This window comes from Chiloscyllium plagiosum, chromosome 11 (assembly GCF_004010195.1).
Source record: "Chiloscyllium plagiosum isolate BGI_BamShark_2017 chromosome 11, ASM401019v2, whole genome shotgun sequence".
NCBI classification, from domain to species: Eukaryota; Metazoa; Chordata; class Chondrichthyes; order Orectolobiformes; family Hemiscylliidae; genus Chiloscyllium; species Chiloscyllium plagiosum.
The window spans coordinates 50656651-50677935 of record NC_057720.1 but is presented as its reverse complement, the minus strand read 5'-3'; the positions used below and the strand labels follow the sequence as shown (position 1 = coordinate 50677935).

The following is a 21285-nucleotide window of genomic DNA, read 5'->3' as shown; positions in this document are numbered from 1 at the left end:
TTTAGGGTGAGAGGGGAAAGATATAAAAGAGGCCTAAGGGGCAACTGTTTCACGCAGAGGGTGGTACGTCTACGGAATGAGCTGCCAGAGGATGTGGTGGAGGCTGGTACAATTGCAATATTTAAGAGGCATTTGGAAGGTGGATGAATAAGAAGGGTTTGGAGGGATATGGGCCGGGTGCCAGCAGGTGGGACTAGATTGGGTTGGGGTACCTGGTCGGCATGGATGGGTTGGACCAAAGGGTCTGTTTCCATGCTATACATCTCTATGACTCTATGACTCTAAGTGTTGCAATTGTATCAGCCTCCACCACTTCCTCTGGCAGTTCATTCCACCCTCTTTACAATCAAGTTCAAAAAGCAAGGCTTCAAAATTTACAAGTTTATTTAGATAAATAGCTAATTGATACAGATTTCCAATTTTGGAGTAATTGGTGTGAATTAATGTTAGCAGTCACAGCCCAGTTTCAATTAATAATATCGTGATTTTCAACAGAAACATGGGACCTGACAGTCGAATGGTCTGCCACGCTGCTTCTCACCACAGCACATCCTCAATATTGCTGCTCTCGTGAAGACAGCTGCCATGACACAAAATTAACGCATTAGCTTAATTCAAGATGATTAATCTGAAAATAGTTTTCTAACATGGCGATCAAGTTCTACAAGGAAATACTGTCTTATGCATTTTCAAATTAGCAAATTGAAGTCTCAGAAAAATGGCAGAAAGTTCTTGGCATCAAAATTATAATGATTTGCCCTATAAAGTATTCATCTTTAGTTGTTATTGAAACAGTTATGTTATGAAATTATCAATTGTCAAAGAATATGGAGTGTGGCAAGTTCTTTGTACTACTGAAGGGCCCAGAAGAGTTCAAGAATTTAAGGTGTGATGAATCATACCATCATTTTCCACAATTATCCAAGGTAACACAATTTTAGCAAACTGTAGCCAGTTTAAAATTCTGCCCATGTAATGATTTGGACTTGTTCATACAGGGCAGTTTTAAGGTTCAGTAATAATATCACAATAATTGTGTATCTGCAGAAATTTCAACGTTGTTCAAAATGGTATTTATAATTTATGGAACAAGGCAACAATTTTAAAATGGTGTCACTAAGAGCTGGGTGAGAATTCATTGTGCCAATGACCAGAACAAAATGGTGGCCAGACATCACATATCAAGGGAATCAGCCAATTCTGTTTGCCAACAGTTTTAATTTGCCCTCAAAAACATACTGAAAGAAACACCTTTTAGGTGTTATTTGCTTAGCTGTCTTCAAACTGTTACACGCTGGCTATATTAAGGAGAAGTATAGAGTCCAAAATCGTACATTATTTCATTTTTTTCCTTTGGCCTTCTGAATGTTTTCAGCCTTTCTTGCATTTATTTCTGATTCTAGTATGTGTAGTATTGCTGTTTTTTTTATTTGCACCTAATTTATATTACAGCCAGCCTCCATGCACAGCACTGTAATAAAAATCAGGCTTCAGCATTGATAGACCACTAGTCAGCATTTTCAATACCCTGCTGTGCATGACAGGCAAAAGTGAGCAAACTGTTGGGAATTGGTTTGTGTATCAAATGTGAAAATCCTTTGATATGGTAACTCATCCCTTTATCTTTATGAACCTTTTAAAAAAGGGAAACAGCCTGATTTTCACACTCCGTGAGGACACAACCATATAAAACAGCTTCTACCTTAAAGGCAAAACTGCATTCTGAATCTACCTTTATTTGAACGTACTACTTGAAGGAACGGTAATGGCTAAGAACTCGCCAAGGTTATTTATTTGAAATGATGCTGCTAGTTAGACATGATTGATTTGTCCCCAATTAAGGGTATTGTATACATCAGATTTGCAGATTTATGTGCAAGGTATCATTGTACTACGGGTACCTGTTTGACAACAGTACCTATGGACAATTGGTTAGGGTTATCCCACTGGTTCTGCCTTGCATTCTGCCCATTGAAAAGTATATCCAAAATTCAGCTCAGTTTTAAATTACCAATATAGCTCTCAGTCACTTTAAAAGGTTGCACAAAATTTTAATAACTTCTGGGTTGCCTATTAGATGCCTGTCGACCTGCTAAACATCACTTTATATTGAAATTAGTTACATTGCTAAGGTGTGAAGGCTAAATAATGTGAGGTTACCTCCCATAGCTGATGTCTATATTTCTTGCCTGAATTATCTCCATGTGATAGTCCACAGTACTGTCTCCCTTTAAAATTCCACATATTATAGTTTTCATTTTAATCAGGGCAAGGAATTGTTACAGGGAGGAAGTAAAGACTGCAGATGCTGGAGAGTCAGAGTTGAAAAGTGTGGTGCTGGAAAAGCATAGCAGGTCAGGCAGCATCCGAGGAGCAGGAGAGTCGACGTTTCGGGCACTAGAGTTACAACTGTCCCATGCATCTCCAACTCAACCTCCATCCTGACCTCAGTACTATGCATCCCACACAACTGTAACCTCATCTGTATACCATATCCCATCTGTCCTTCAGAAACAGGCATGAAGCATCAAGCATCCAGCAAGCAAGAGTGAAATTTCGGATGGCGCAAGGTTTTTGACTGGTACCAAAAGAACAGTTACTGGCAAAAAGTTAATTTACAAACTATTGGTGGTAAGCTATCGAGTCCATTAAACGCACCACTTTTGTCTCTTGTGCTTATTATACCTCCCTTTATCTTATTAACAGATTATATCTGGCTAATAATGTCTCCTTTTTGCCATGTAAATATTTTAGAGGTCACTCTGTTCTGTTTATGTTTGCTTGATCTATGCTCTTCATTCCTATTCTCCTTGTCCTGTTCTAATTTAAATGCTGTTTCCAATTAATATCCTATAATCCTAAAATTGCATCCAAAATGTCAACATGTGCTTTCACAGTAGATGTTGACTCACCTGTTCAATGATGCCAGCATTTTCTATTTTTGTTACAATTGTTAGTGTTCTTAAACTCTGCATCAAAATAAGCTGCATAAAAGCAGAAGTCAAGATGACGAAGATCACAATGCCAAAGAACACTAAATGCATCAATTGTAAAATCACTGCTCTGAAATAGCAGTCTTTGCAAATATTAAAGGGATGCTAGCCAAATAATTGAATTGCAGATCCTGTTCTCAATTTAGCATGAAAACAGTTCACCCATTACTGTCCAGGAAAGATTGACTATCAATACAGATTTTAAAAGTTATAAAATTTACCTAATGCTGACATTTTTACACATATCAAATATTGTTTTCATTATATCACAACATCATGGCATCAATGTAACTTCAGTCATTTTCATTTCAAATTTTTGGTAGATACATCAAGACAATCAACTTTTTGTCTTGTATTCAGTCAGGTGTGATTGAATTAAATGCTATGAGAACTGTAATTGTGTACTGTCTTGTGAAATTGAAGATAGTGCTAAATGTCTCAGGGATAAAAATTGAAGGTCAGGCCTATTAATCACCCAGGCTGTCTGTGGTTTGGCAAACACAACAGTGTGGCAGCCATTTTTGACCTCAGACCGAGGCTCAATTCAAACACATTTACGCTAATCAACTATCAACAGTATACTGTGCCAGGAAGTGATTCTAATGGTTATCCATTTGTCTTGCCTACTGAAGCAGATTTTTGTTTTAAAAGTCACACAGAGTGTAAGTTCAATAAGGCCCACATTAAAAATGGGAACTAGTTTGGCAGCTACTTTTATTTCATTTGGTAGTGACAATTGCTATCTCTACCACAAAGCATCTGTCACAAGAATGTCTTTTCAAATTCAAACTCACAAAATAAATTAAATAGATCCGCAGATTTTGTGCTTTGATTTTTTCTCTTTTAGATAAATAAATATAAAGCTCTTCTCTGAAACACACCTTTACCACGCATACACACAGGAATATCAATTAGTATGGAGAAAGAGAGGGGGAAGGTACAAGGAGCAGATCAATCAACCATAAAGCTCCTCGATGTCATGCAGAGTAGTGTACAGGGTTTGGCAGTTTCACATGGATTTATGTCATAGAAATAATTTTCTTTGTAGGCTTAAAGGAACTTGGTGTGATTATTTTCACTTGAATCTTTAATCTGCACCAAATGATTTTCAGGAAACATCATAAGTTCTTGCAATAAAGCTCTGGTATCAGGAAAAATTGCTGGGTATTAGATGAAGGTCAAGGTTATGCATTGTACACAAATACATTCTTTTCTGTAACCTAACACTAACCTGAAAGGACAAGGTCCCCAAGTTTCTTTTTCATTTACTTGAGATGACAGTAATAAAAAATAATGTAATTTAGAAGAGCTTCTCTTTTCTAAAAAAATCCAATAATTCAAATCTAATTTTTACATTCTCTTAGTTTCAAAAGGTTGCAGGACTACCAAAAAGTGAACAACTGCTGAAATACTCATTCAATATCCTATTTACATTCAAAAGATTTTGAACACACTTACTTCTAGAGACATAAGGATTTGTTCCTTGACCCTGCAACATGGCTACACTGACAGAAAATGTGATAGGCCAATACTAGAGGCACCTGCAGTGAGGGTCACTAGTTTGGCTCTACACCAGAAAGCTGAGTTCCTAGGCCATCTGGATCAGCCAACAACATAACGTTTACATGGTTTGCATACATACATGGTGAAGGCCACAGCTTTCAGAGTCAGACGTTAATCAACCTGCTGTGTCGTTCCAAGACTTTGTTTCCTTTCAGATTTTTAGCATTATTAATATATCTTTGCATTCTAACTCATCCTGTGGGTACAGTAATATTGTTCCATCTGTCTTTATAAATACTGAGCAACATATCATCACGATTTAAAAAAGATTAATGTTTCATGTTATATTTAATATGGTCTTCCCTTATATAAGTTGCTCATTTTGATATGTTTCACTGTGGAGTAGAAGAGAGATGCCTTGTAACAGAAGAAAAGCAAACAGCAAGTCAACATGAGTATCATTTCACATCAGATGTCAGGATCTGCGAGCAACTGAGGCCATGAAGATGTCAGAATAATGATGTTTTCAGCTGTCTGTCCAAACTCTCCATCAGAGTTCAGATTATGTTGCAAATAAAACAGCAAAATCTAGTGGGTAAAAAAAAAATCAGTTTTATATTGTTTATAGAGATGATAACCAGATACAGCCTTTCAACTTCCAGCAATTTTTAAAATATTCATCATTTATTGAGGATTAAGAGTCATGCCTCCTTGAAATCCATAGGATACAGGTTGGAGCATCTACCTAGACCAGTGATTGAAGAAAGAATGTATGCCTATTTTTTGTGTTTGTTTTTGTTTTCAGGATGCTACAAAGCACAACCCTATATATTGTAGAGTAAACACACAAGGAGAATGTACAAAAAAAAACAGGCTAACATACTGTAGGGAATCTAATCTAATCTAATCCAATCTAAAGTGAGTCAATGATAGGTGAAGAGAAAGTTTTAACAACAGGGTTCATAATGTCAATTATACTTTTACAGCTTTGTGCTTGACAAGGGGAACCCTAATGATGAAATTGCTTTACTGTTGGATAGGCGAAGAAAATATTTTTGAAAGCTCAATAATCAAGAAAGAATGTCTTTTTGAATTGGAGTTACTGCCAGTGTAATGTTAAATATAGAGGCAATTATTAAAATTGTGTGAAGCATTTCCGGAATTGCAATATCGAAAAGTGTGCACTGGAAAAGCACAGCAGGTCAGGTGGCATCCAAGAAGCAGGAGAGTCAACATTTCAGGCATAAGCACTTCATCAGGAATGTTGAGGGGGAAGGGGGCTGAGAGATAAATAGGGGGGTAGGGGAAGTTGAGTGGGGGGGAGCTGGGGGGAAAGGTATCACAATTACCTCCCACCTGCATCCACCTACCTTCTCTCCTACCTTCTGCCCAGCCCCCAACCCCATTTATTTCTCAGCCCTTTTCCGCCTCTACATTCCTAATGAAAGGTTTATACAGGAAACGTTGATTCTCCTGCTCCTCGGATGCTACATGACCTGCCTTGCTTTTCCAGCGCCACACTTTTTGACTCTGATGCTCCAGCATCTGCAGTCCTCACTTTCTCCTAGAATAACAATATGTTGGTCAAAAATGACTACATTAAAATAGTAAATGCAGCCTAACGATTGTAGTTAATTATATCAGTACAATTTTGATACAAATGAGGGCTGTCAATCACAATAACATTTTTGGATTTAATTTCACTTCAAGATAATTAGGGTTCAGATTCCAGATTAATTATATTAATCTACAGAACGTAACCTTTATGTTAGTTAATTTGAGTTGTACTGACATTTTGATGTTACCTAAATAATTTTGCATCTGTTGAGAACATCCAGTTCCATCCTATAGTCTCCTGTTGCCTGAAGTAGATTATAGAATTATAGACACTTACACTATAGAAGAAGGCCATACTACACTTTGTGTTGGAATAGGATTTGGAAAGACCATTTTTACTGAGACCCCACTCCTGGTATTTATCCATAATCCTGCTGAACTCCCTTTTACAAGCTTCAATCAGTTTTTTAGACATTCGTAATACAATAATACTAGTAACTCTTCACGCCAACAAAATGTTTTCTCATCTTCTCACTAGAGCCTTTGCCAATGATTTAACAACTATCACATGGTTATTGATAAAATCATTAGGTAGAACAGCCTTTATTCGCTCAAAACCCCTATTTTAAGCCTCTATTAGATTATGTCTTAGCCTTTCCCCTTGCAAAGACAACAGTGCTAATGTTAGCAAACTCTCTTCACTACAGAAATCACTCATCAATGGAATCATTCTGATAGACCTCCTCTGCAGCTTTTCTAAGGTTTTGCTGAAATGTGGGGCACAATTGTTGTTCCCAGGTCCCAATCCTGTAACTGGGATGAAATGAAGTTCAAGAACCCATGAATAGGGGGCTCAGAGGGTGCATTTAGAAAATGTATTCAATTAGATCTGTATCTACAGAAGCCTCACCCACTCAGCACAGCAGACTGACCCCTTAGACCAATGGGTCATTCTGAGTACTGGGCGTAGGAGGTATTGAAATATGAAGCTCGGGGCAAGGGTGGTTCCATTCTGGGTTGTTGGCAATAGAAGTAGAAAATAAGAAGGCCTAGAGAATTAGGGGCACCAGACATAACAGGAAAGCAGGCATTGTAAGCAACTTATTAACTTGTTCTGCCACATTTTAAGAATTTATGAATATAGACATTTACAGTATATGTTCTGTACAGAGTAATCCTTCCAAAGTGCATCACTCAGTATTGAACTTCACTCAACATATTTCTTCCCATTACACTTACGGTTATTCTCATCACTATTGACTCTATTACAATGGTTTATATCACCTTTATAAATTCTTCAGGCCCAAGGACCTGAACAGGGATAATTGGTGGATCCTGGATACAGTTGAATGGTGGTGGACAGGGATGAGGAGGAGAGTCACAGAGGCAAGGACCAGACGGGGATCAAAGGTAATGGTGGCAGGTTTGCTTCTCAGTTCTCAGTTTCATGCTCTGGGTCCCTGGATCAAGCACAGAGTGCGTCACTAGAGGCAACCTCCCCCCCCCCCCCCGCAACTCTGGCAAGCCGATCAGGGTATGCTTAGCAACTGTCAAGATGCATGGGAGAGACATGTGATTCTCATTTATTTTGTCGGTCACCAGTAAATTTTGGTGGGCTCTTTCATTAATGGGCTTAATTCATAATACCACTGTGAATGGGTGTGTTGTTAGTCTTAGGCTCCTTCCTACTTCTTACTTAATTGCAAGAGTTTTTTCCCATAAGCTCAGGAGGTGCACATGAGCCTTGAATGAGCTGTTTGCAGCTCTGGAACCACAGTTTATAACTCTGTGATCAAGACTCTGGTACAGAGAGCAGAGTTAGAAAGAATTTATAAGGTAATATAAGCCATTGTAATAGAATCAAGAGTGATACTGCAAGCAGCCACTTCACCCAGAGGTACTGCCAGCTTTACAGACCTGTGCACCCACCCTCGCCTTCCCCAGAATCCGGGGTCCTGGAGAAGGCTTGATGCCGGCCAGAACTCAGTTTAATTTTACTTCACCCACTGATGTGATACAGGTCTCCAGCTGGTCCCCTGACCAATGAGTGTGACCCACCATCGTATACATGAATTTCACCCTCTGCATTTATGGGGAAATAATTAATGGGGTCCCATTGATCAGTGTGCTCATTTTTTACTATTATCTCTTCCTCTCTGAGGGATTCTGCTAACTGTGTAATGTCAGATAATGTTAACTTTGCAAAGTCAAACAATCATTCCTATATGACAGCCCACAGTGGCATAGTATTCATTGACAGAAAACATCACAGCTCTATCCAATTCTATTCTCATCTAAGCTATGTGTAAGACACTTGGATTGACATCACTCTCACGACCTGAAAGATGGGACATTGCTATTCTTTCTTGCCTGGATATATTATCCTTAATAGATTTCCACAGATGGTGGAGCTGTTCCGGCAAGCTAATTTCTCATGTACTCATAGCAGAATAAGAGTTGGCTGGATTTAAGGTCCAAGCTCTGGTTAGGCCCCATTTGGAGTACTGTGTCAAGTTTTGGGCCCCACACCTCAGGTGGGACACACTGGCACTGGAGCGTGTCCAGCAGAGATTCACACAGATGATCCCTGGAATGGTAGGTCTAACATATGAGGAATGGCTGATAATCCTGGGATTGTATTCATTGAAGTTTAGAAGGTTAAGGGAAGATCTAATAGAAACTTACAAGATAATACATGGCTTGGAAAGGGTGAACGCTAAGAAATTGTTTCCGTTAGGCGAGGAGACTAGGATCCGTGGGCACAGCATTAAAATGAGAGGGGGTCAATTCAGAACAGAAATGAGGAGACATTTCTTCAGCCAGAGAATGGTGGGCCTGTGGAATTAATTGCCGCGGAGTGCAGTGGAGGCCGGGACGCTAAATGTCTTTAAGGCAGAGATCGATAAATTCTTGATGTCACAAGGAATTAAGGGCTACGGGGAGAATGCGGGTAAGTGGAGTTGAAATGCCCATCAGCCATGATTGAATGGCGGAGTGGATTCGATGGGCCGAATGGCCTTACTTCCACTCCTATGTCTTATGGTCTTATGGTCTTAAACCTGAAATGTTATTCTTGTGTCTCCTGATTTGCCAAATTTGCTTCCAACAAGCTGTTTCTTTTATGCAAAACACTTGGTTCCTTCCCAAAACTTTTTAATTATTTTGCAAATCTAACATCCATCCAAAATTTAAATATCTGTCCAGGATTTGAGAAGATTTTTGGACTCCTGAGTAGGACGCAACAAAGTAATTATTGATAAGACATTATCACTGTCATCACGAGCAGGCAGTCGCTTCCTCTCCATCACAAATATTCCCAATTGTTTTTCATTATTTCTAAGCACCTTAATAATGTAATACTGTTTCATTTTCTAACCAAATACATCCGTGTTATCAGAGCAGTTGCCTAATTTTCAATTCCATAAATCTTTTCCTTCAGCCTCAAGTCCCCATCCCTTCAGCTAATGCTGACAATCTCTGATAAATAAAACAACATTTCATTTGCCTGTTTAACTGAGACTATTCCTGGTGATAAAGATTCAAACAAATATAAAATAAAATTCAAAAGATATACTGTTGGGAAAATCTTAACTTCCGAAAGATTTTCATCATGTCCAAATTGTTAGATATCATAAAACAAAGAATTGCAAATGCTGAAGAACGGCATCAGACAACAACAGAAATTGCTGGGGAAACTCACCAGGTCTGGCAGCATCTGTGCAGAAGAGAAGATAATGTTAATGTTTGAAGTCCACTGACTCCTCTTCAGAGTTCTATCCAATAACTAAGAGGTCCAGCCAGAGGATCACACTTGATCCCTGTGGATAGTTGAGTGGTATAGGATGAAGATCATGGGGACAGAATCATCTGGAAGGAAAGCAGCAGGTTGGATGCAAAGCTATTGACTTTCAGTAATACCCATTTCTCAATACTGAGTCATGTGACTGGCCACCAGGTGCCAGTCAATGAGGGTCATCCACCCTCCCCCCAACCGTACAGAGATTGTAAACAAACCCAACAGGGATTTGGTAGTCAGTCACTCTTCAAGAGACCTAGGAGACTCCTTAAAATCCATTTTGTCTGAGAATCACTGAATTCTGGTGGAGGCAGGACTGATTGTTTTCAAACAGCATATTAAGGATTCCTGCATCAGGCCTTTCCAGCCCCACCCCGCCACCCCCATCTTAATTGGGAACAGTTTCCCAACATTGTGAATCTAATGCCCCATCTCTCCCCCAATTATTGTGCTCCTTTGGCAGGTCCGATTGTTTCCATTTCAAGTCATTATGACAAAGAAATGCCAGTTCCAGACTCTCTATCCTCAACCCATTGATCAATCTCTATTGAAAAGGCACCCTCTTTACAGCTTTATCAATTAAATCGAAAACATAGGAACAAGAGGAGGCCATTCGGCTTCTTTAGCCTGTTCTGCCATTCAATGAGATCATGGCTGATCTGTGGCCTACCTCCATAGACCTGCCTTTGGGTTAAATACTACTGCTTCACAAAACCGTACCTATGTCAGACTTAACATTAACAGCTGAACTAGTATCAACTGCCTTTTGTAGAAGATAGTTCTAAACCTAAAGCACCCTAAAGAAACAGGTGGATGAGTACGTGTTGTTGGATTTTTTCCCCCTTTGTGTGAAGAGATTTCTAAAATCTCTCCTGAATTATCTAGCCCTAATTTACAAGCTGGTTAGTTCTGGAAATTGTACTAGCATCATTTTAAAATCTCCAACCAGTGGAAATAATTTATCTTTATCCACCCTGTTTTTCCTGTGATTATCTTGAAGACTTTGATCAGATCATTCATTAACATTCTAAATATGATTATCTTCTACATTGCTGCTTCTACTTTTATTGATTTTTAAAAATATTTTTGCTTAAACAGAGCTTAATCAGAGGATAATGTTTGAAGATATTACAAACACCAATAGCAAGAAGAAACCAAATTAATGTCACTGTACAGTAATTGAGCCTGGATGTTTCAGCTGTTATTGTTTAACTATGTGGAAGTGGTACAATTTAGTTGGACACTGGTGCAGAGTAACCTTTGTAAAACAGGTTCCCGGTTGTAATAGCAGTTCTTACATTTCATGACAAAGCTGAAGGGGCTGTATTTCAGTTATATCAAAGATGCAGATTTTTAAAAGTTCCATTCTCATAAAACCATTTGAAAAATGTATTACTTTCAAAAATACATTGTTTCATAAGTCACACTGAAGTGCACTATTGTATCATTGTGAGAATGGCAACATGTTTTACAACTGGTAAATACATTTTTTAATGAAGCCAATACCTTCTTAAATGGAAAAAGTGAAGCAGTGACTACATACTCACTTGCACTATGGATAGCATGTTGTTAGAAACAAAACAAGCCATTGATACAAAAAAACCCTGTACTTATGTAGCACCATTCACTATTTCAGGACATTCCAAAACAGTTTACAGCCAATACACTTTTGAATTGAAAACTCACTGTTATACAGTAGGAAATTTTTTAAAAAACTAAGTTGTGAATAGCAAGATCTTATAAGCAGCAATGTGATAATGATCACATAATCTGTTTCACTGATGTTGATTGAGGAATAGGTTAGGACACCAGGGATTTTCCCTTCTTTATCTGCAGAATAACGCCATGAGACATTTTACATCCACCGGAGACGATAAATGGGCCACAGTTTAATTTGTCATCCAACAATGCAGCACCTCTGTATTGCACTGGAGTGTCAGCCTAGATTTATTGTACTCATGTCCCTGGAATGAAACCCAAAAACCTAACTTTCTTGAAGGCGAGAGTGCAGCCCACTAAACCACAGTTGCCACATGCAGTAATCTTTCGAATTGTACAGTTCAGGCGTGAGATTTTACTTGTAGTATTTGTAGGTAATGCTAATTTGTTTTAAGAGTTCCTCCAAGCCCTAATTCTCTGTCCTCCCTCAAGAACCAGTTCCAGTGACAAATGCAATAGTGACATAATTTAATCTATCGTTGCATCAAGCATTTTCTGTAAAATAGAAGTTAGAAACAGGTGGATGAGTACGTGTTGGATTTATTTTTCCCTTCCAGAATTTTCACTGAAATTGGAGGTTCTGCCTTCATTGTTACTGGTTCAAAATCCTGAAATTCCCTCCTAAAGTCAGCATTGTGGATTTACCTGCAAGCACGTGGACTGCAACAGTTCAAGAAGGCAGCAGACCACTACTTTCTACTATAACTGAAGAGCAATGCCCAGTCCCATAAGTGAATATAGAAAGTATTATTATTTGTTTCAATGTAATTTTTTTTGCATGAACCTTAATTAGTCTTGGTTGTTAACAATGACATCACAAATAATGTAATTTCATCATTCAATTGTATTTACAAGAGATGAAGTCACTGTCAGTTTGGCTCAATAGCACTCACCTGAGTCAGGCCAGGAGGTTCAGCTCTCACTATAAAAACCTGAGAACATTATTGAAAGCTGGTATTCAATGTTATTTTATCAAAATTGTTAATTTTCAAATGAGGGACTTATCTGAGTTTTGTCTGCCTATCCAAATGAGTATAAAATATCACTTGATATTACTTGAAGAAAAGTAGGAGGTTATCTTGGTGAATGTTCATTTATTAAAAGAAATAGATCCAATGCTCTAGACATGGATATATGCTTTTGGGGGATTGTGTGCTGTGTGAATAGACTGCAATCAATTTAACAATCACAGCCATATTACATCAAAAGCAATGATTTCGATAGGACGTATCTTAATAAGGGGTGACACAACAGAAGTAAGGATTTATTGTTAAACAAACACAAAATGGAAAATAAAGATGGAGTAAGTTGTAAAACTGATCTATCAAAACCTGGTAATTCCCTGCTGGACAGGCTTAACTGCCTCCAAATTATTGTTTAGTGATCCTTTAAACAATGCAGTAAAATATCCAACTCAAAACTGCTTGTTTGAACTAAAAATAAAATTGTGATAAACGTTCAGTTTCACCATTCATTTTAATTTCAATTAGCTGATTATTCATAGATAGTAATGACCATGTACCTTTATAGCCCAGTTTGATTAGATTCAAGAAACTTCCTCAACTTTAGTCTTAACTAAAAAACCATGAAAAGTTTCAAGCAGTTCATTCTATGTTACAAAGGTAGGGAAGAATCATGCTGAATTTTCTGACGTTTTCTATTTACTCTGCTACTGCCAAGTCCCTCCTGCAACTAAGAATCACAGTTCATATCACTTGAAGATTTCTGTAGATCAGAATTAGGTCAACACATCTGTTTAATTATTTCAGATGATCTATTTAGGTTTCTGATGCCACCCACTGTCTGCTTCAGGTAAGTGCAACGTGAGGATTTTGAGCATTGGTGTTCCAGCTGAAAGAACCTCCAGCTGCTCTGCAGGAAGTTAGTGAAAGGAATCTAAAAGCAGTAAACTCGCAAGGAGTTCTGACTTCAAATTTAGATTTACTCCAATCATTTAAACTTATCTGCAGCTTCTGCAAATCTAACTTTCTTTGTAATAGTACCAGCTTGAATAATTTTCTGACTGGCTTTGTTCTTGAATGGGATGTTAAACTTGATTATGTTTTACTCTATGCACCAACGTCTATGAGGAGACTCTATTTCCCACTCCAAGTTTAACTACTAACAATTCATGACTGAAATAATTATCTTATATCAAGTCTAGTACACAATCCTTCCTGTACTAAGATTAAACAATGACATACCTAATACAAAGCATGTACTCAGAATTCCAGTCAGGCTGTAATTTAGGTTGCAATGACGCTGGTACTTGCACTAGACTGGGTAAGGTATCACTTGTACATTAGGGTAAAATACTTTGCAAAGCAAAACCTACAAATCCATGAAACATGATAGACTCCTAATTAAATGGTTAAGTACCCTGATATTCCAAGCACTATCCGTCATCCAACCAGCTTTATCATTTATTAGTTGACATGTTGGGCAAATCATCATCTTGTGATGGGCTAGACTGTATTAGAGTAAGAGACAGAATATTTATCCTGTCAACCAGTAACAATTATGACAACTGTAGACCATTCTCTATCCCTAACTCTAACTGCCTCTCAGCTCTTGATTGGCTGAAAGACTCCATGACATGACAATTGCAATCTACTGAGAAAGAAAGTGAAAAAATGTAAATCCTTAGGAATTTTTCAGCTGCACTTTAGAAAATTTTACATAAAAGACAAAAGATAATAATGAATACATCATTTGTATCTTGTACATTAAGTATAATTTTACATTCTAGTGTTGGTATCCAATGGAAATCCAAAAGGATTTTTTTTTATATAGATATCAACTGGCTGTTGACCTACCACTCACCAACATTTTGTTCTATCACTAGATATACAATAAATAAATGAGTTTGATTCACAAGACTGATAAAATGTAATAAAGAAATTAGACAAGGACAATGCAAAGAAGAATAACATTTTTTTAACAGTTAGGGTGCTCAATGCAATTCTTGGAGAATGTACATGCCTCGACCACTTATGATGAAAGTGTATAAATCATAGCCCCATTGTAGAACACACTAACTAAATAAAGCTGCATAAATTTCTTCAATTTGTTTCACAGTTTTCCTTATTAAACCTTTTCCTTATTACTGGCCAGGCCCTTTTGGTTGCCCTGCAAGGGCTGGCAAAAGCTGTCAACGCTGTATTGATTTGTAATGCAATGTGCTGCATCATGTCATTTTCTTAATCGCACAGCAGTTGAGACACACCTACCAGCCAATCTGTAAGAGTAGCTTTCATTACAATCACCACTACCCGGACCCTCTGCATCTACATTAAATACAACATTTGGAAAACAAAATAGTAACCTGTTAGCAACTGTGTCACAGATTCTGAAAGCCATGAATCAAAAACACATTCTCTTAGAACAGGCCAACTGCAAAACAGATTCATCAAATTCAGTAATCATGGTTCAGTAACAGGGTAATAATTAAGAATATGCAACATATATTCCCCAACTATCATATGTGAATCATTTAATTTTTCATAATTTTCTCAAATCTTTTGTGTTCACTAATATGCAACAGTAATATATTCACATACAGCCAGTGATTTACACACAGCCTGTTTCAGCCTAACCCAGCATTAAACTTGCCTTCGGAAATCTATAATACAAGTCAGTGACAACACAATTCTCCAGAATAAAGAAAACTCAGAACCTTAGCTAAATGCATTCACATTGCATAAACGGATTCCAGATGACCTGACATTTTAGCATGACCTGAATGACAGACGACACTGAAAGCCTCGCTCTCTCTCTCTTCCTTCACCCAACAATCAGAGCTCCTTCATCACAGCAATGAAAAGACACCCTACCTTGAACGTGTGCTGCTCTCCCATCCTGCACACACTCTCCACTTTCCAATGAACAGTCTCCTCTTGGGGATTCGCTGCAAGATTTTGCAAGCCTGTAGGTCCTTCAGCAGTGACAAAATTTATTTTCTTTCCACTGTAAAAAACCTCAGCAGCTGAGTCTGAATACCTATGGAACACAGCAGTCAGCAGGCCACATCTTCCATACCTTATACATCACTACCACACTCCTCCTAATAAAATGCCCAGAAGCTTCAGGCGTTTCTATAAACACTATAAACCCACGAGATAGTGCACCATATTTCTCCTTTAGATTCATCTTAGGCTATTTATAACATAATTTTCATTCAATTATCCAATGATCTGTAAAATAAAATATCTGTCCTGCTCCAAAAGTATTAACCCTTGCATGTTATATTCTGCTCTAACAATAAACTATTGTGAACTATACAAAACAGTTTTATCATTTTACAAATTCCAGAATATTTTGAGATTCCACATTTTTATTACTGGCCTTGTTTTACAAGGCATGTAGAAATTTATTAGCACATACATAAGTGGAAGGATAGATGAGCATGTGCTCAGAGTCTTTCAGTACTCAGAAGGTTAATTCAAATATTTGCTGTATTTATCTTAATTAGCCTACACAGACTTTATTTAATTTAATTAACAAAAAGCAAACCTGTCAATCATCTCTGAGTTCTTCAAAAAGACCATATGGTGTTTATATATATAAAAAACAATACAATCAGTCACTCTCAAGCTGGCTTAGTGTGTAAGTACCCTGCCTGCTGTGATACAGAGGTACCACAATCTTGATTCTCTCATCTGTTATCAGTCTCAGCAGCCTTTGGAGCATTAAAATCAGCTAAGTCCTTCTTGGTTAAGGAGGAACAATCAGCCAGGGTTCCTGTCAATGATCACTGTCCAATCTGAAGAGTGCATGTGTAGACATGGAAAGCAGCCTAAGTCAGAGTCACCTCTGGTTTTCTCTCACCTGTCACCATTCTCCTAAACCAGTTAAATGCATTCAAGCTAATCCAGAGAACGAGCAAGAATTGACCTACTGTTCCAAGAAAATCGAAAAACCAAGAGCAGCCTGAATGTAGACGCCATACTTTCAGATTTTGCTGTCATTTTCCATGCAATGTCTGGGAAAATTATCACACGTGCTTTAGCCAGTGGTCTGCCTAAAACAAAATAGATTATACAGATGGCATTACGCTTGGTACGTGATCCACAACAAAAAAGGCTGAGATGTTTGTCATTTTGCGTAAATGAGCAATATCACCTTTTTTTAAAACAAAGTATGCTTACTCAGGAGAAATGTAGCACATTGGCATTGTAAAGTCAGATGTCCAAACTGGTTAATAAAGAACTTGTAGTATGCTAGAAGCAAGCCCAAGTGTATCTAAAAATAAAGTGCCAGCTTGATAAAATCATTACACAGGACATCATACATATTTTAACAGCAAGTAGCTTACTTTAGACAAAGCAAAGTTATCCTGCAACAAACAGATCAGGACGAATGTCTACAGTTCTGCCACATACTGTCATGAAAGATGGTGTACTAATTAGTGGAGGAGGTGCCATGAACAACTCCATTCGCAATGATAGCAGATTTAACAAATGAAGGCGTAAGGCAAGGATGGAGTGTTTGCAATTTCTTTAGCTGTATCATCAATTACCTTCATGAAGGCAGAAGTGAGGATGTATAATGATGATTATAATGCCTATAGCTATATTCATAATTCCTCAGATATTGAACTGTTTGTGCCTCACAGAACAGGACCTGGACAACATTCAGATTTGGGCTAATGAGTGGCAAGTAACTTTCATACATAAAGTGGCAGGAAAGTACAAGTCTGACAATTTCCTTGTGGCATTAACATCTCCAAATTTACCACTATAAGTGGAAGTGGTGATCATTGACCAGATGTTGAACTAAACTATCCACACGAATACGAAAGCAACTTAGAGCAGGTCAGAGGCTGCGAATTCTGTAGCAGGTGGTTCATCTCCTGAGTCCCCAATGTCTTTTCACCACCTACAAGTAAAGAATATGATGCAATACAATCCAGCTGCCTGGATTAGTTCAGATTCAATCAATAAGCACATCGACCTGGACCCAATATACCGACCACTGTAACAGACTGCTGGAACTGACAACCGGAAGCGGCAGATTCAAACCACTACAAATGCCGGAGGAAAGATCACAGAAGCGCTTCACAGGAGGCTCCCAAGCACTGAGGATGTCACCTAGACAGGGGACGAAACATCTGCAACATAAATTCCCAGCTCGGCGAACAGAACCACAACAACGAGCACCTGAATTACAAATCTTCTCACAAACTTTGAACTAAGAAACATGATTGCAGTTCTAAGACTACCTAGTGGTGTAAATCTAGCATGACTCAGTCACTGTCTTTTCCAAAGGAAAAAGACTTCTTTTTAAAACTTTAAGAGGTTTGAAGTAAAATTTCAACCTATCTACAGGAACTGTAGATAACTCCCTAAATTATTATGCCCATGGCTTACTTTCCTTCCAGTGCTAGACTATTCCTGAAGTAGCTTTAATTAATCTTCTTCTTTTATTTAGAAAATATCAAAAATCTTCACTTCTTTGCCACCAAATGTAGCCTAACACTCTGATCTGGGATTGGTAATAATTTCTTATTCTCTGTTAATTTAATTACTTTAAACCCCTTTTCTTTGGAATGTGTTTAGCACATGTTGCTCAACAGACTTCTTACCACTCCAGATCTTGATACACGCTTCTCTCTCAAACAACTTCCCAGCACATACAAATGGAAGCCAAAGTCTGGAACATTCTCCCAGTAAGCTTCTGGGTAGCTCCCTGGGTAATTTCTGCTCAGTTAGAAGTGTGGATATTGTAGTTTTCTTTAAATGTTAATTGTTAACTCCAAACACGCAGAAAATTCATATCTTTAACTTTTAGAATTTCAAGAACCCAAACTCACAGTAAATGATATCAAAATGCATTTATATAAATCTCATAGATTCATCACACCAAGTCAAATTCAGCAATCAAAAAGACTTCCAACATCATCTCCAGCCAAAATGTGGCTCCCTCTTACAACAGCAGGCGAGCTTTGCGTTATACAAGGTGGTTACATTTGTGACTCCCCTGCTGACGAGTGTAGCTGATCAACAGCGTGGATATTGCTGGTAATGAGCAAGAAACTGCTTGTGTTACGCCGACTGGTTGCAGAGGAAAGAATTCATCACACTCCCCACACCCATTTTCAGGGACTATCAGTATGGGCCACAAGCTATTGCACAGTGTTAAGGTTCTGGGCAGGAATCAATTAGATTCAAAGGCTATGCTACAGGTTTTGGTATCAATCCAGATTTGAGCTGTAGGCACATGGATTTTGAGAGACTAGAAGAATGCAGAATATTAGACTCAGCAGAAATGATTGGGTCAGAATTGTTAACATTTTAATTTATTTTACTATACTTTGATTTTACATTTAATATCATTTACTTCATTTCAGTGTTGAAAGATTTGTTTTAAGTCGCTTATCTAGTGCCTTAACTGAGAGCCGGTTTGAGGCAATAATAGGTCATTAACTGGTTACAAAAGAGGTGTAATTAACTGTCCTCTAATTAACAGTTTGGTTCCTGTGGTGGTTGGACTATCATGCAATTTAAGACAGTATGGGGGCAATCTTTGTGTGTAGTGTAAATCAGGCAAGTGATGGGCCAGCCATCTGCTCCACCTGCCTAATGCAGTTGGCAAGGGTCCTATCTTGTTTCCAAGGCCAAGTCTAATTTAAACACAATTGGTAAACTGCCAGCACTAACCACAATTCCTATAGGCAGCTCAGCGATTAGGAGGGCAGAACATTCATCAGGAGGCTGTTACTTAAAAATGGCCAGACTTTAAAGGGACGGTATCCTGTTAATGTTGGATAAAGCACACCCATATTCTGGAGCAACAAGCAACATCCTTTCAACCAGAGTCCAAATTTCCTGAGACAGTGCTGCAAGTTAGCAGGAGGAAGGCAGACATCCTTTCCTTGCTAAACTGTAATCGCCAATGTAAGATACGAGAAAGTTACCATAGTCTTACCAGATCACAGGGCTGCTCTCTCATTAGAGAGGGAGACAACTGGTGGGTGTTTAACCTGAGGGTCACCATACCTCAGGCAAGGGGAGAGGTTGAGATGGAGAGTCCTTCCTGGTAACCTCAGGTGGTACAGGAATTGAACCCACACTGCTGTAATCCCATGGCATTGCAAACCAGCTGCTCAGCCAACTGAGCTAATCAATCTGCCCAAAAGAACCCCTCTTGAGAAAGTGTCTGTATTGTCAAAAGCCCCTCAGAAGGTTGAATGTTCCAAAGTTTGGACCAGTTTGAACCTTCCTGAAGAAGGGCTCATGCCCGAAACGTCGATTCTCCTGTTCCTTGGATGCTGCCTGACCTGCCGTGCTTTTCCAGCAACACATTTTCAGCGCTGTCCTTACAAACTTGCCAGCATTTTCATTGGAAGTGGCTAATAATATTTTTATCTATTATTAGAAATGGTACATGAAGCATCCATTGTTGTGGATGGGATTAGAAATTAGTGAAAAATACAAGCAAAGCTATAAGGGATGTTGACATCGTCTTTTGAATATTGTCTGCAGATGTTTTTTTGGCCTCTGAATATTCCCAACAAGCACTCTGGCTGCCTATACTGAGACCTTCCAAAATTTTGGAACAGGTGGACAACCAGCAGGAAGTTGGCAGTTCTGTACTCCTGTACTTCTGTTTCTCCCAGGTCCAACAAAACAAAATCTGAAAATTTCCCAGACTATTTTCTTGAGCAACCTCCAGCATCATTCAGTTGTTGAAATTACTAAAAGGGAGGGTAGAAGCACACTCCATTCACTTTGCACTCAGGGTCTGGCTACCAGTGTAGGATCCTGTTTGCTCGTTTGAGGAGCTGAACACCTATTTCAAGCAGGCAGCATTACTAAACATTTGCCTGAACTGACATAGCATCAAACACACCAATTCAGGTGAGGCAGATTACAATGTGAAATTAGAGTGTGAAAGCAACGTTACAGTATAAAATAAATAGTGCGAAATGATTTTTTTAACCCTCAAAATCTTCTTTCTGTGCAAAAAGGGAGAAAGGAACATCAGTGAAGAAAACAATTAGGAGAAACACCTTGAGGGTCAGAGCTTCAACGCTTGAATGCTTTAACACAGAAAATAGTTGAGGCACAAATGATTGCACCTTTTAAGGGAAAACTGAGTAAATATTACATGAGTAAAATACAATGCTATGAGGGTGGTAACAGTTTTGGATTGTTCCAGAAAAGAAGTGCCTAGAACTAATGGACAAAATGATCTCCTTCTGTGCTATAAACTCAATTGGATCCATGGACTGTGAAGGAAAAGTGGAATACACAGGATAATATAATGAAGATTTGCATGGAAGAAGAACTGAGCGAGATTAATTTCCTTAGAAACCTTCTGTTCTTCACTGTACCTTCACCGAAAGTGCAATGGAAATTTCTTTGTAGGTAAATTAGCTTTCAACCATACTTCTAAAATAGTTACATCAGAAGAGCAGAAAAGATGACCCTGGGAAAACTCATAGGCTGTGTGTTAATGTAATCAGACTTTCAGAAAAATAAGGAAGGACGATTCAAAGGAGAACTGACCACTGAATTACAGAACAGTCAATAAAGATTAAACTAGAACTTTGTTAGAGTGGTTCAATTGAATAAAGTTAGAGAGGCATGCTCTTTAGAATATCAAGATTCTAAGATCTGGAGGAAAACCCAACAATCTCATCAGTTTCTTCAGTTGAACTACCAATTGTATGAACAAAAGGAAAAGGAGGATTCATGTGAGCTACGAGATACATTT

At 38.3% G+C, this 21285-nt stretch overlaps 1 protein-coding gene across 4 annotated transcripts in view; it reads right to left on the bottom strand.

Moving 5' to 3' along the window:
- The window catches only part of dab1a (DAB adaptor protein 1a), a 687756-nt gene extending 672144 nt beyond the window's left edge, over positions 1 to 15612 (bottom strand). For all 4 annotated transcript variants that reach the window (XM_043699305.1, XM_043699300.1, XM_043699303.1 and 1 more), the window contains exon 1: positions 15402 to 15612. The gene's annotated coding sequence lies outside the window, so the exon portion shown is untranslated. The remainder of the gene's footprint in view (positions 1 to 15401) is intronic.
- Positions 15613 to 21285: the final 5673 nt, after the last annotated feature.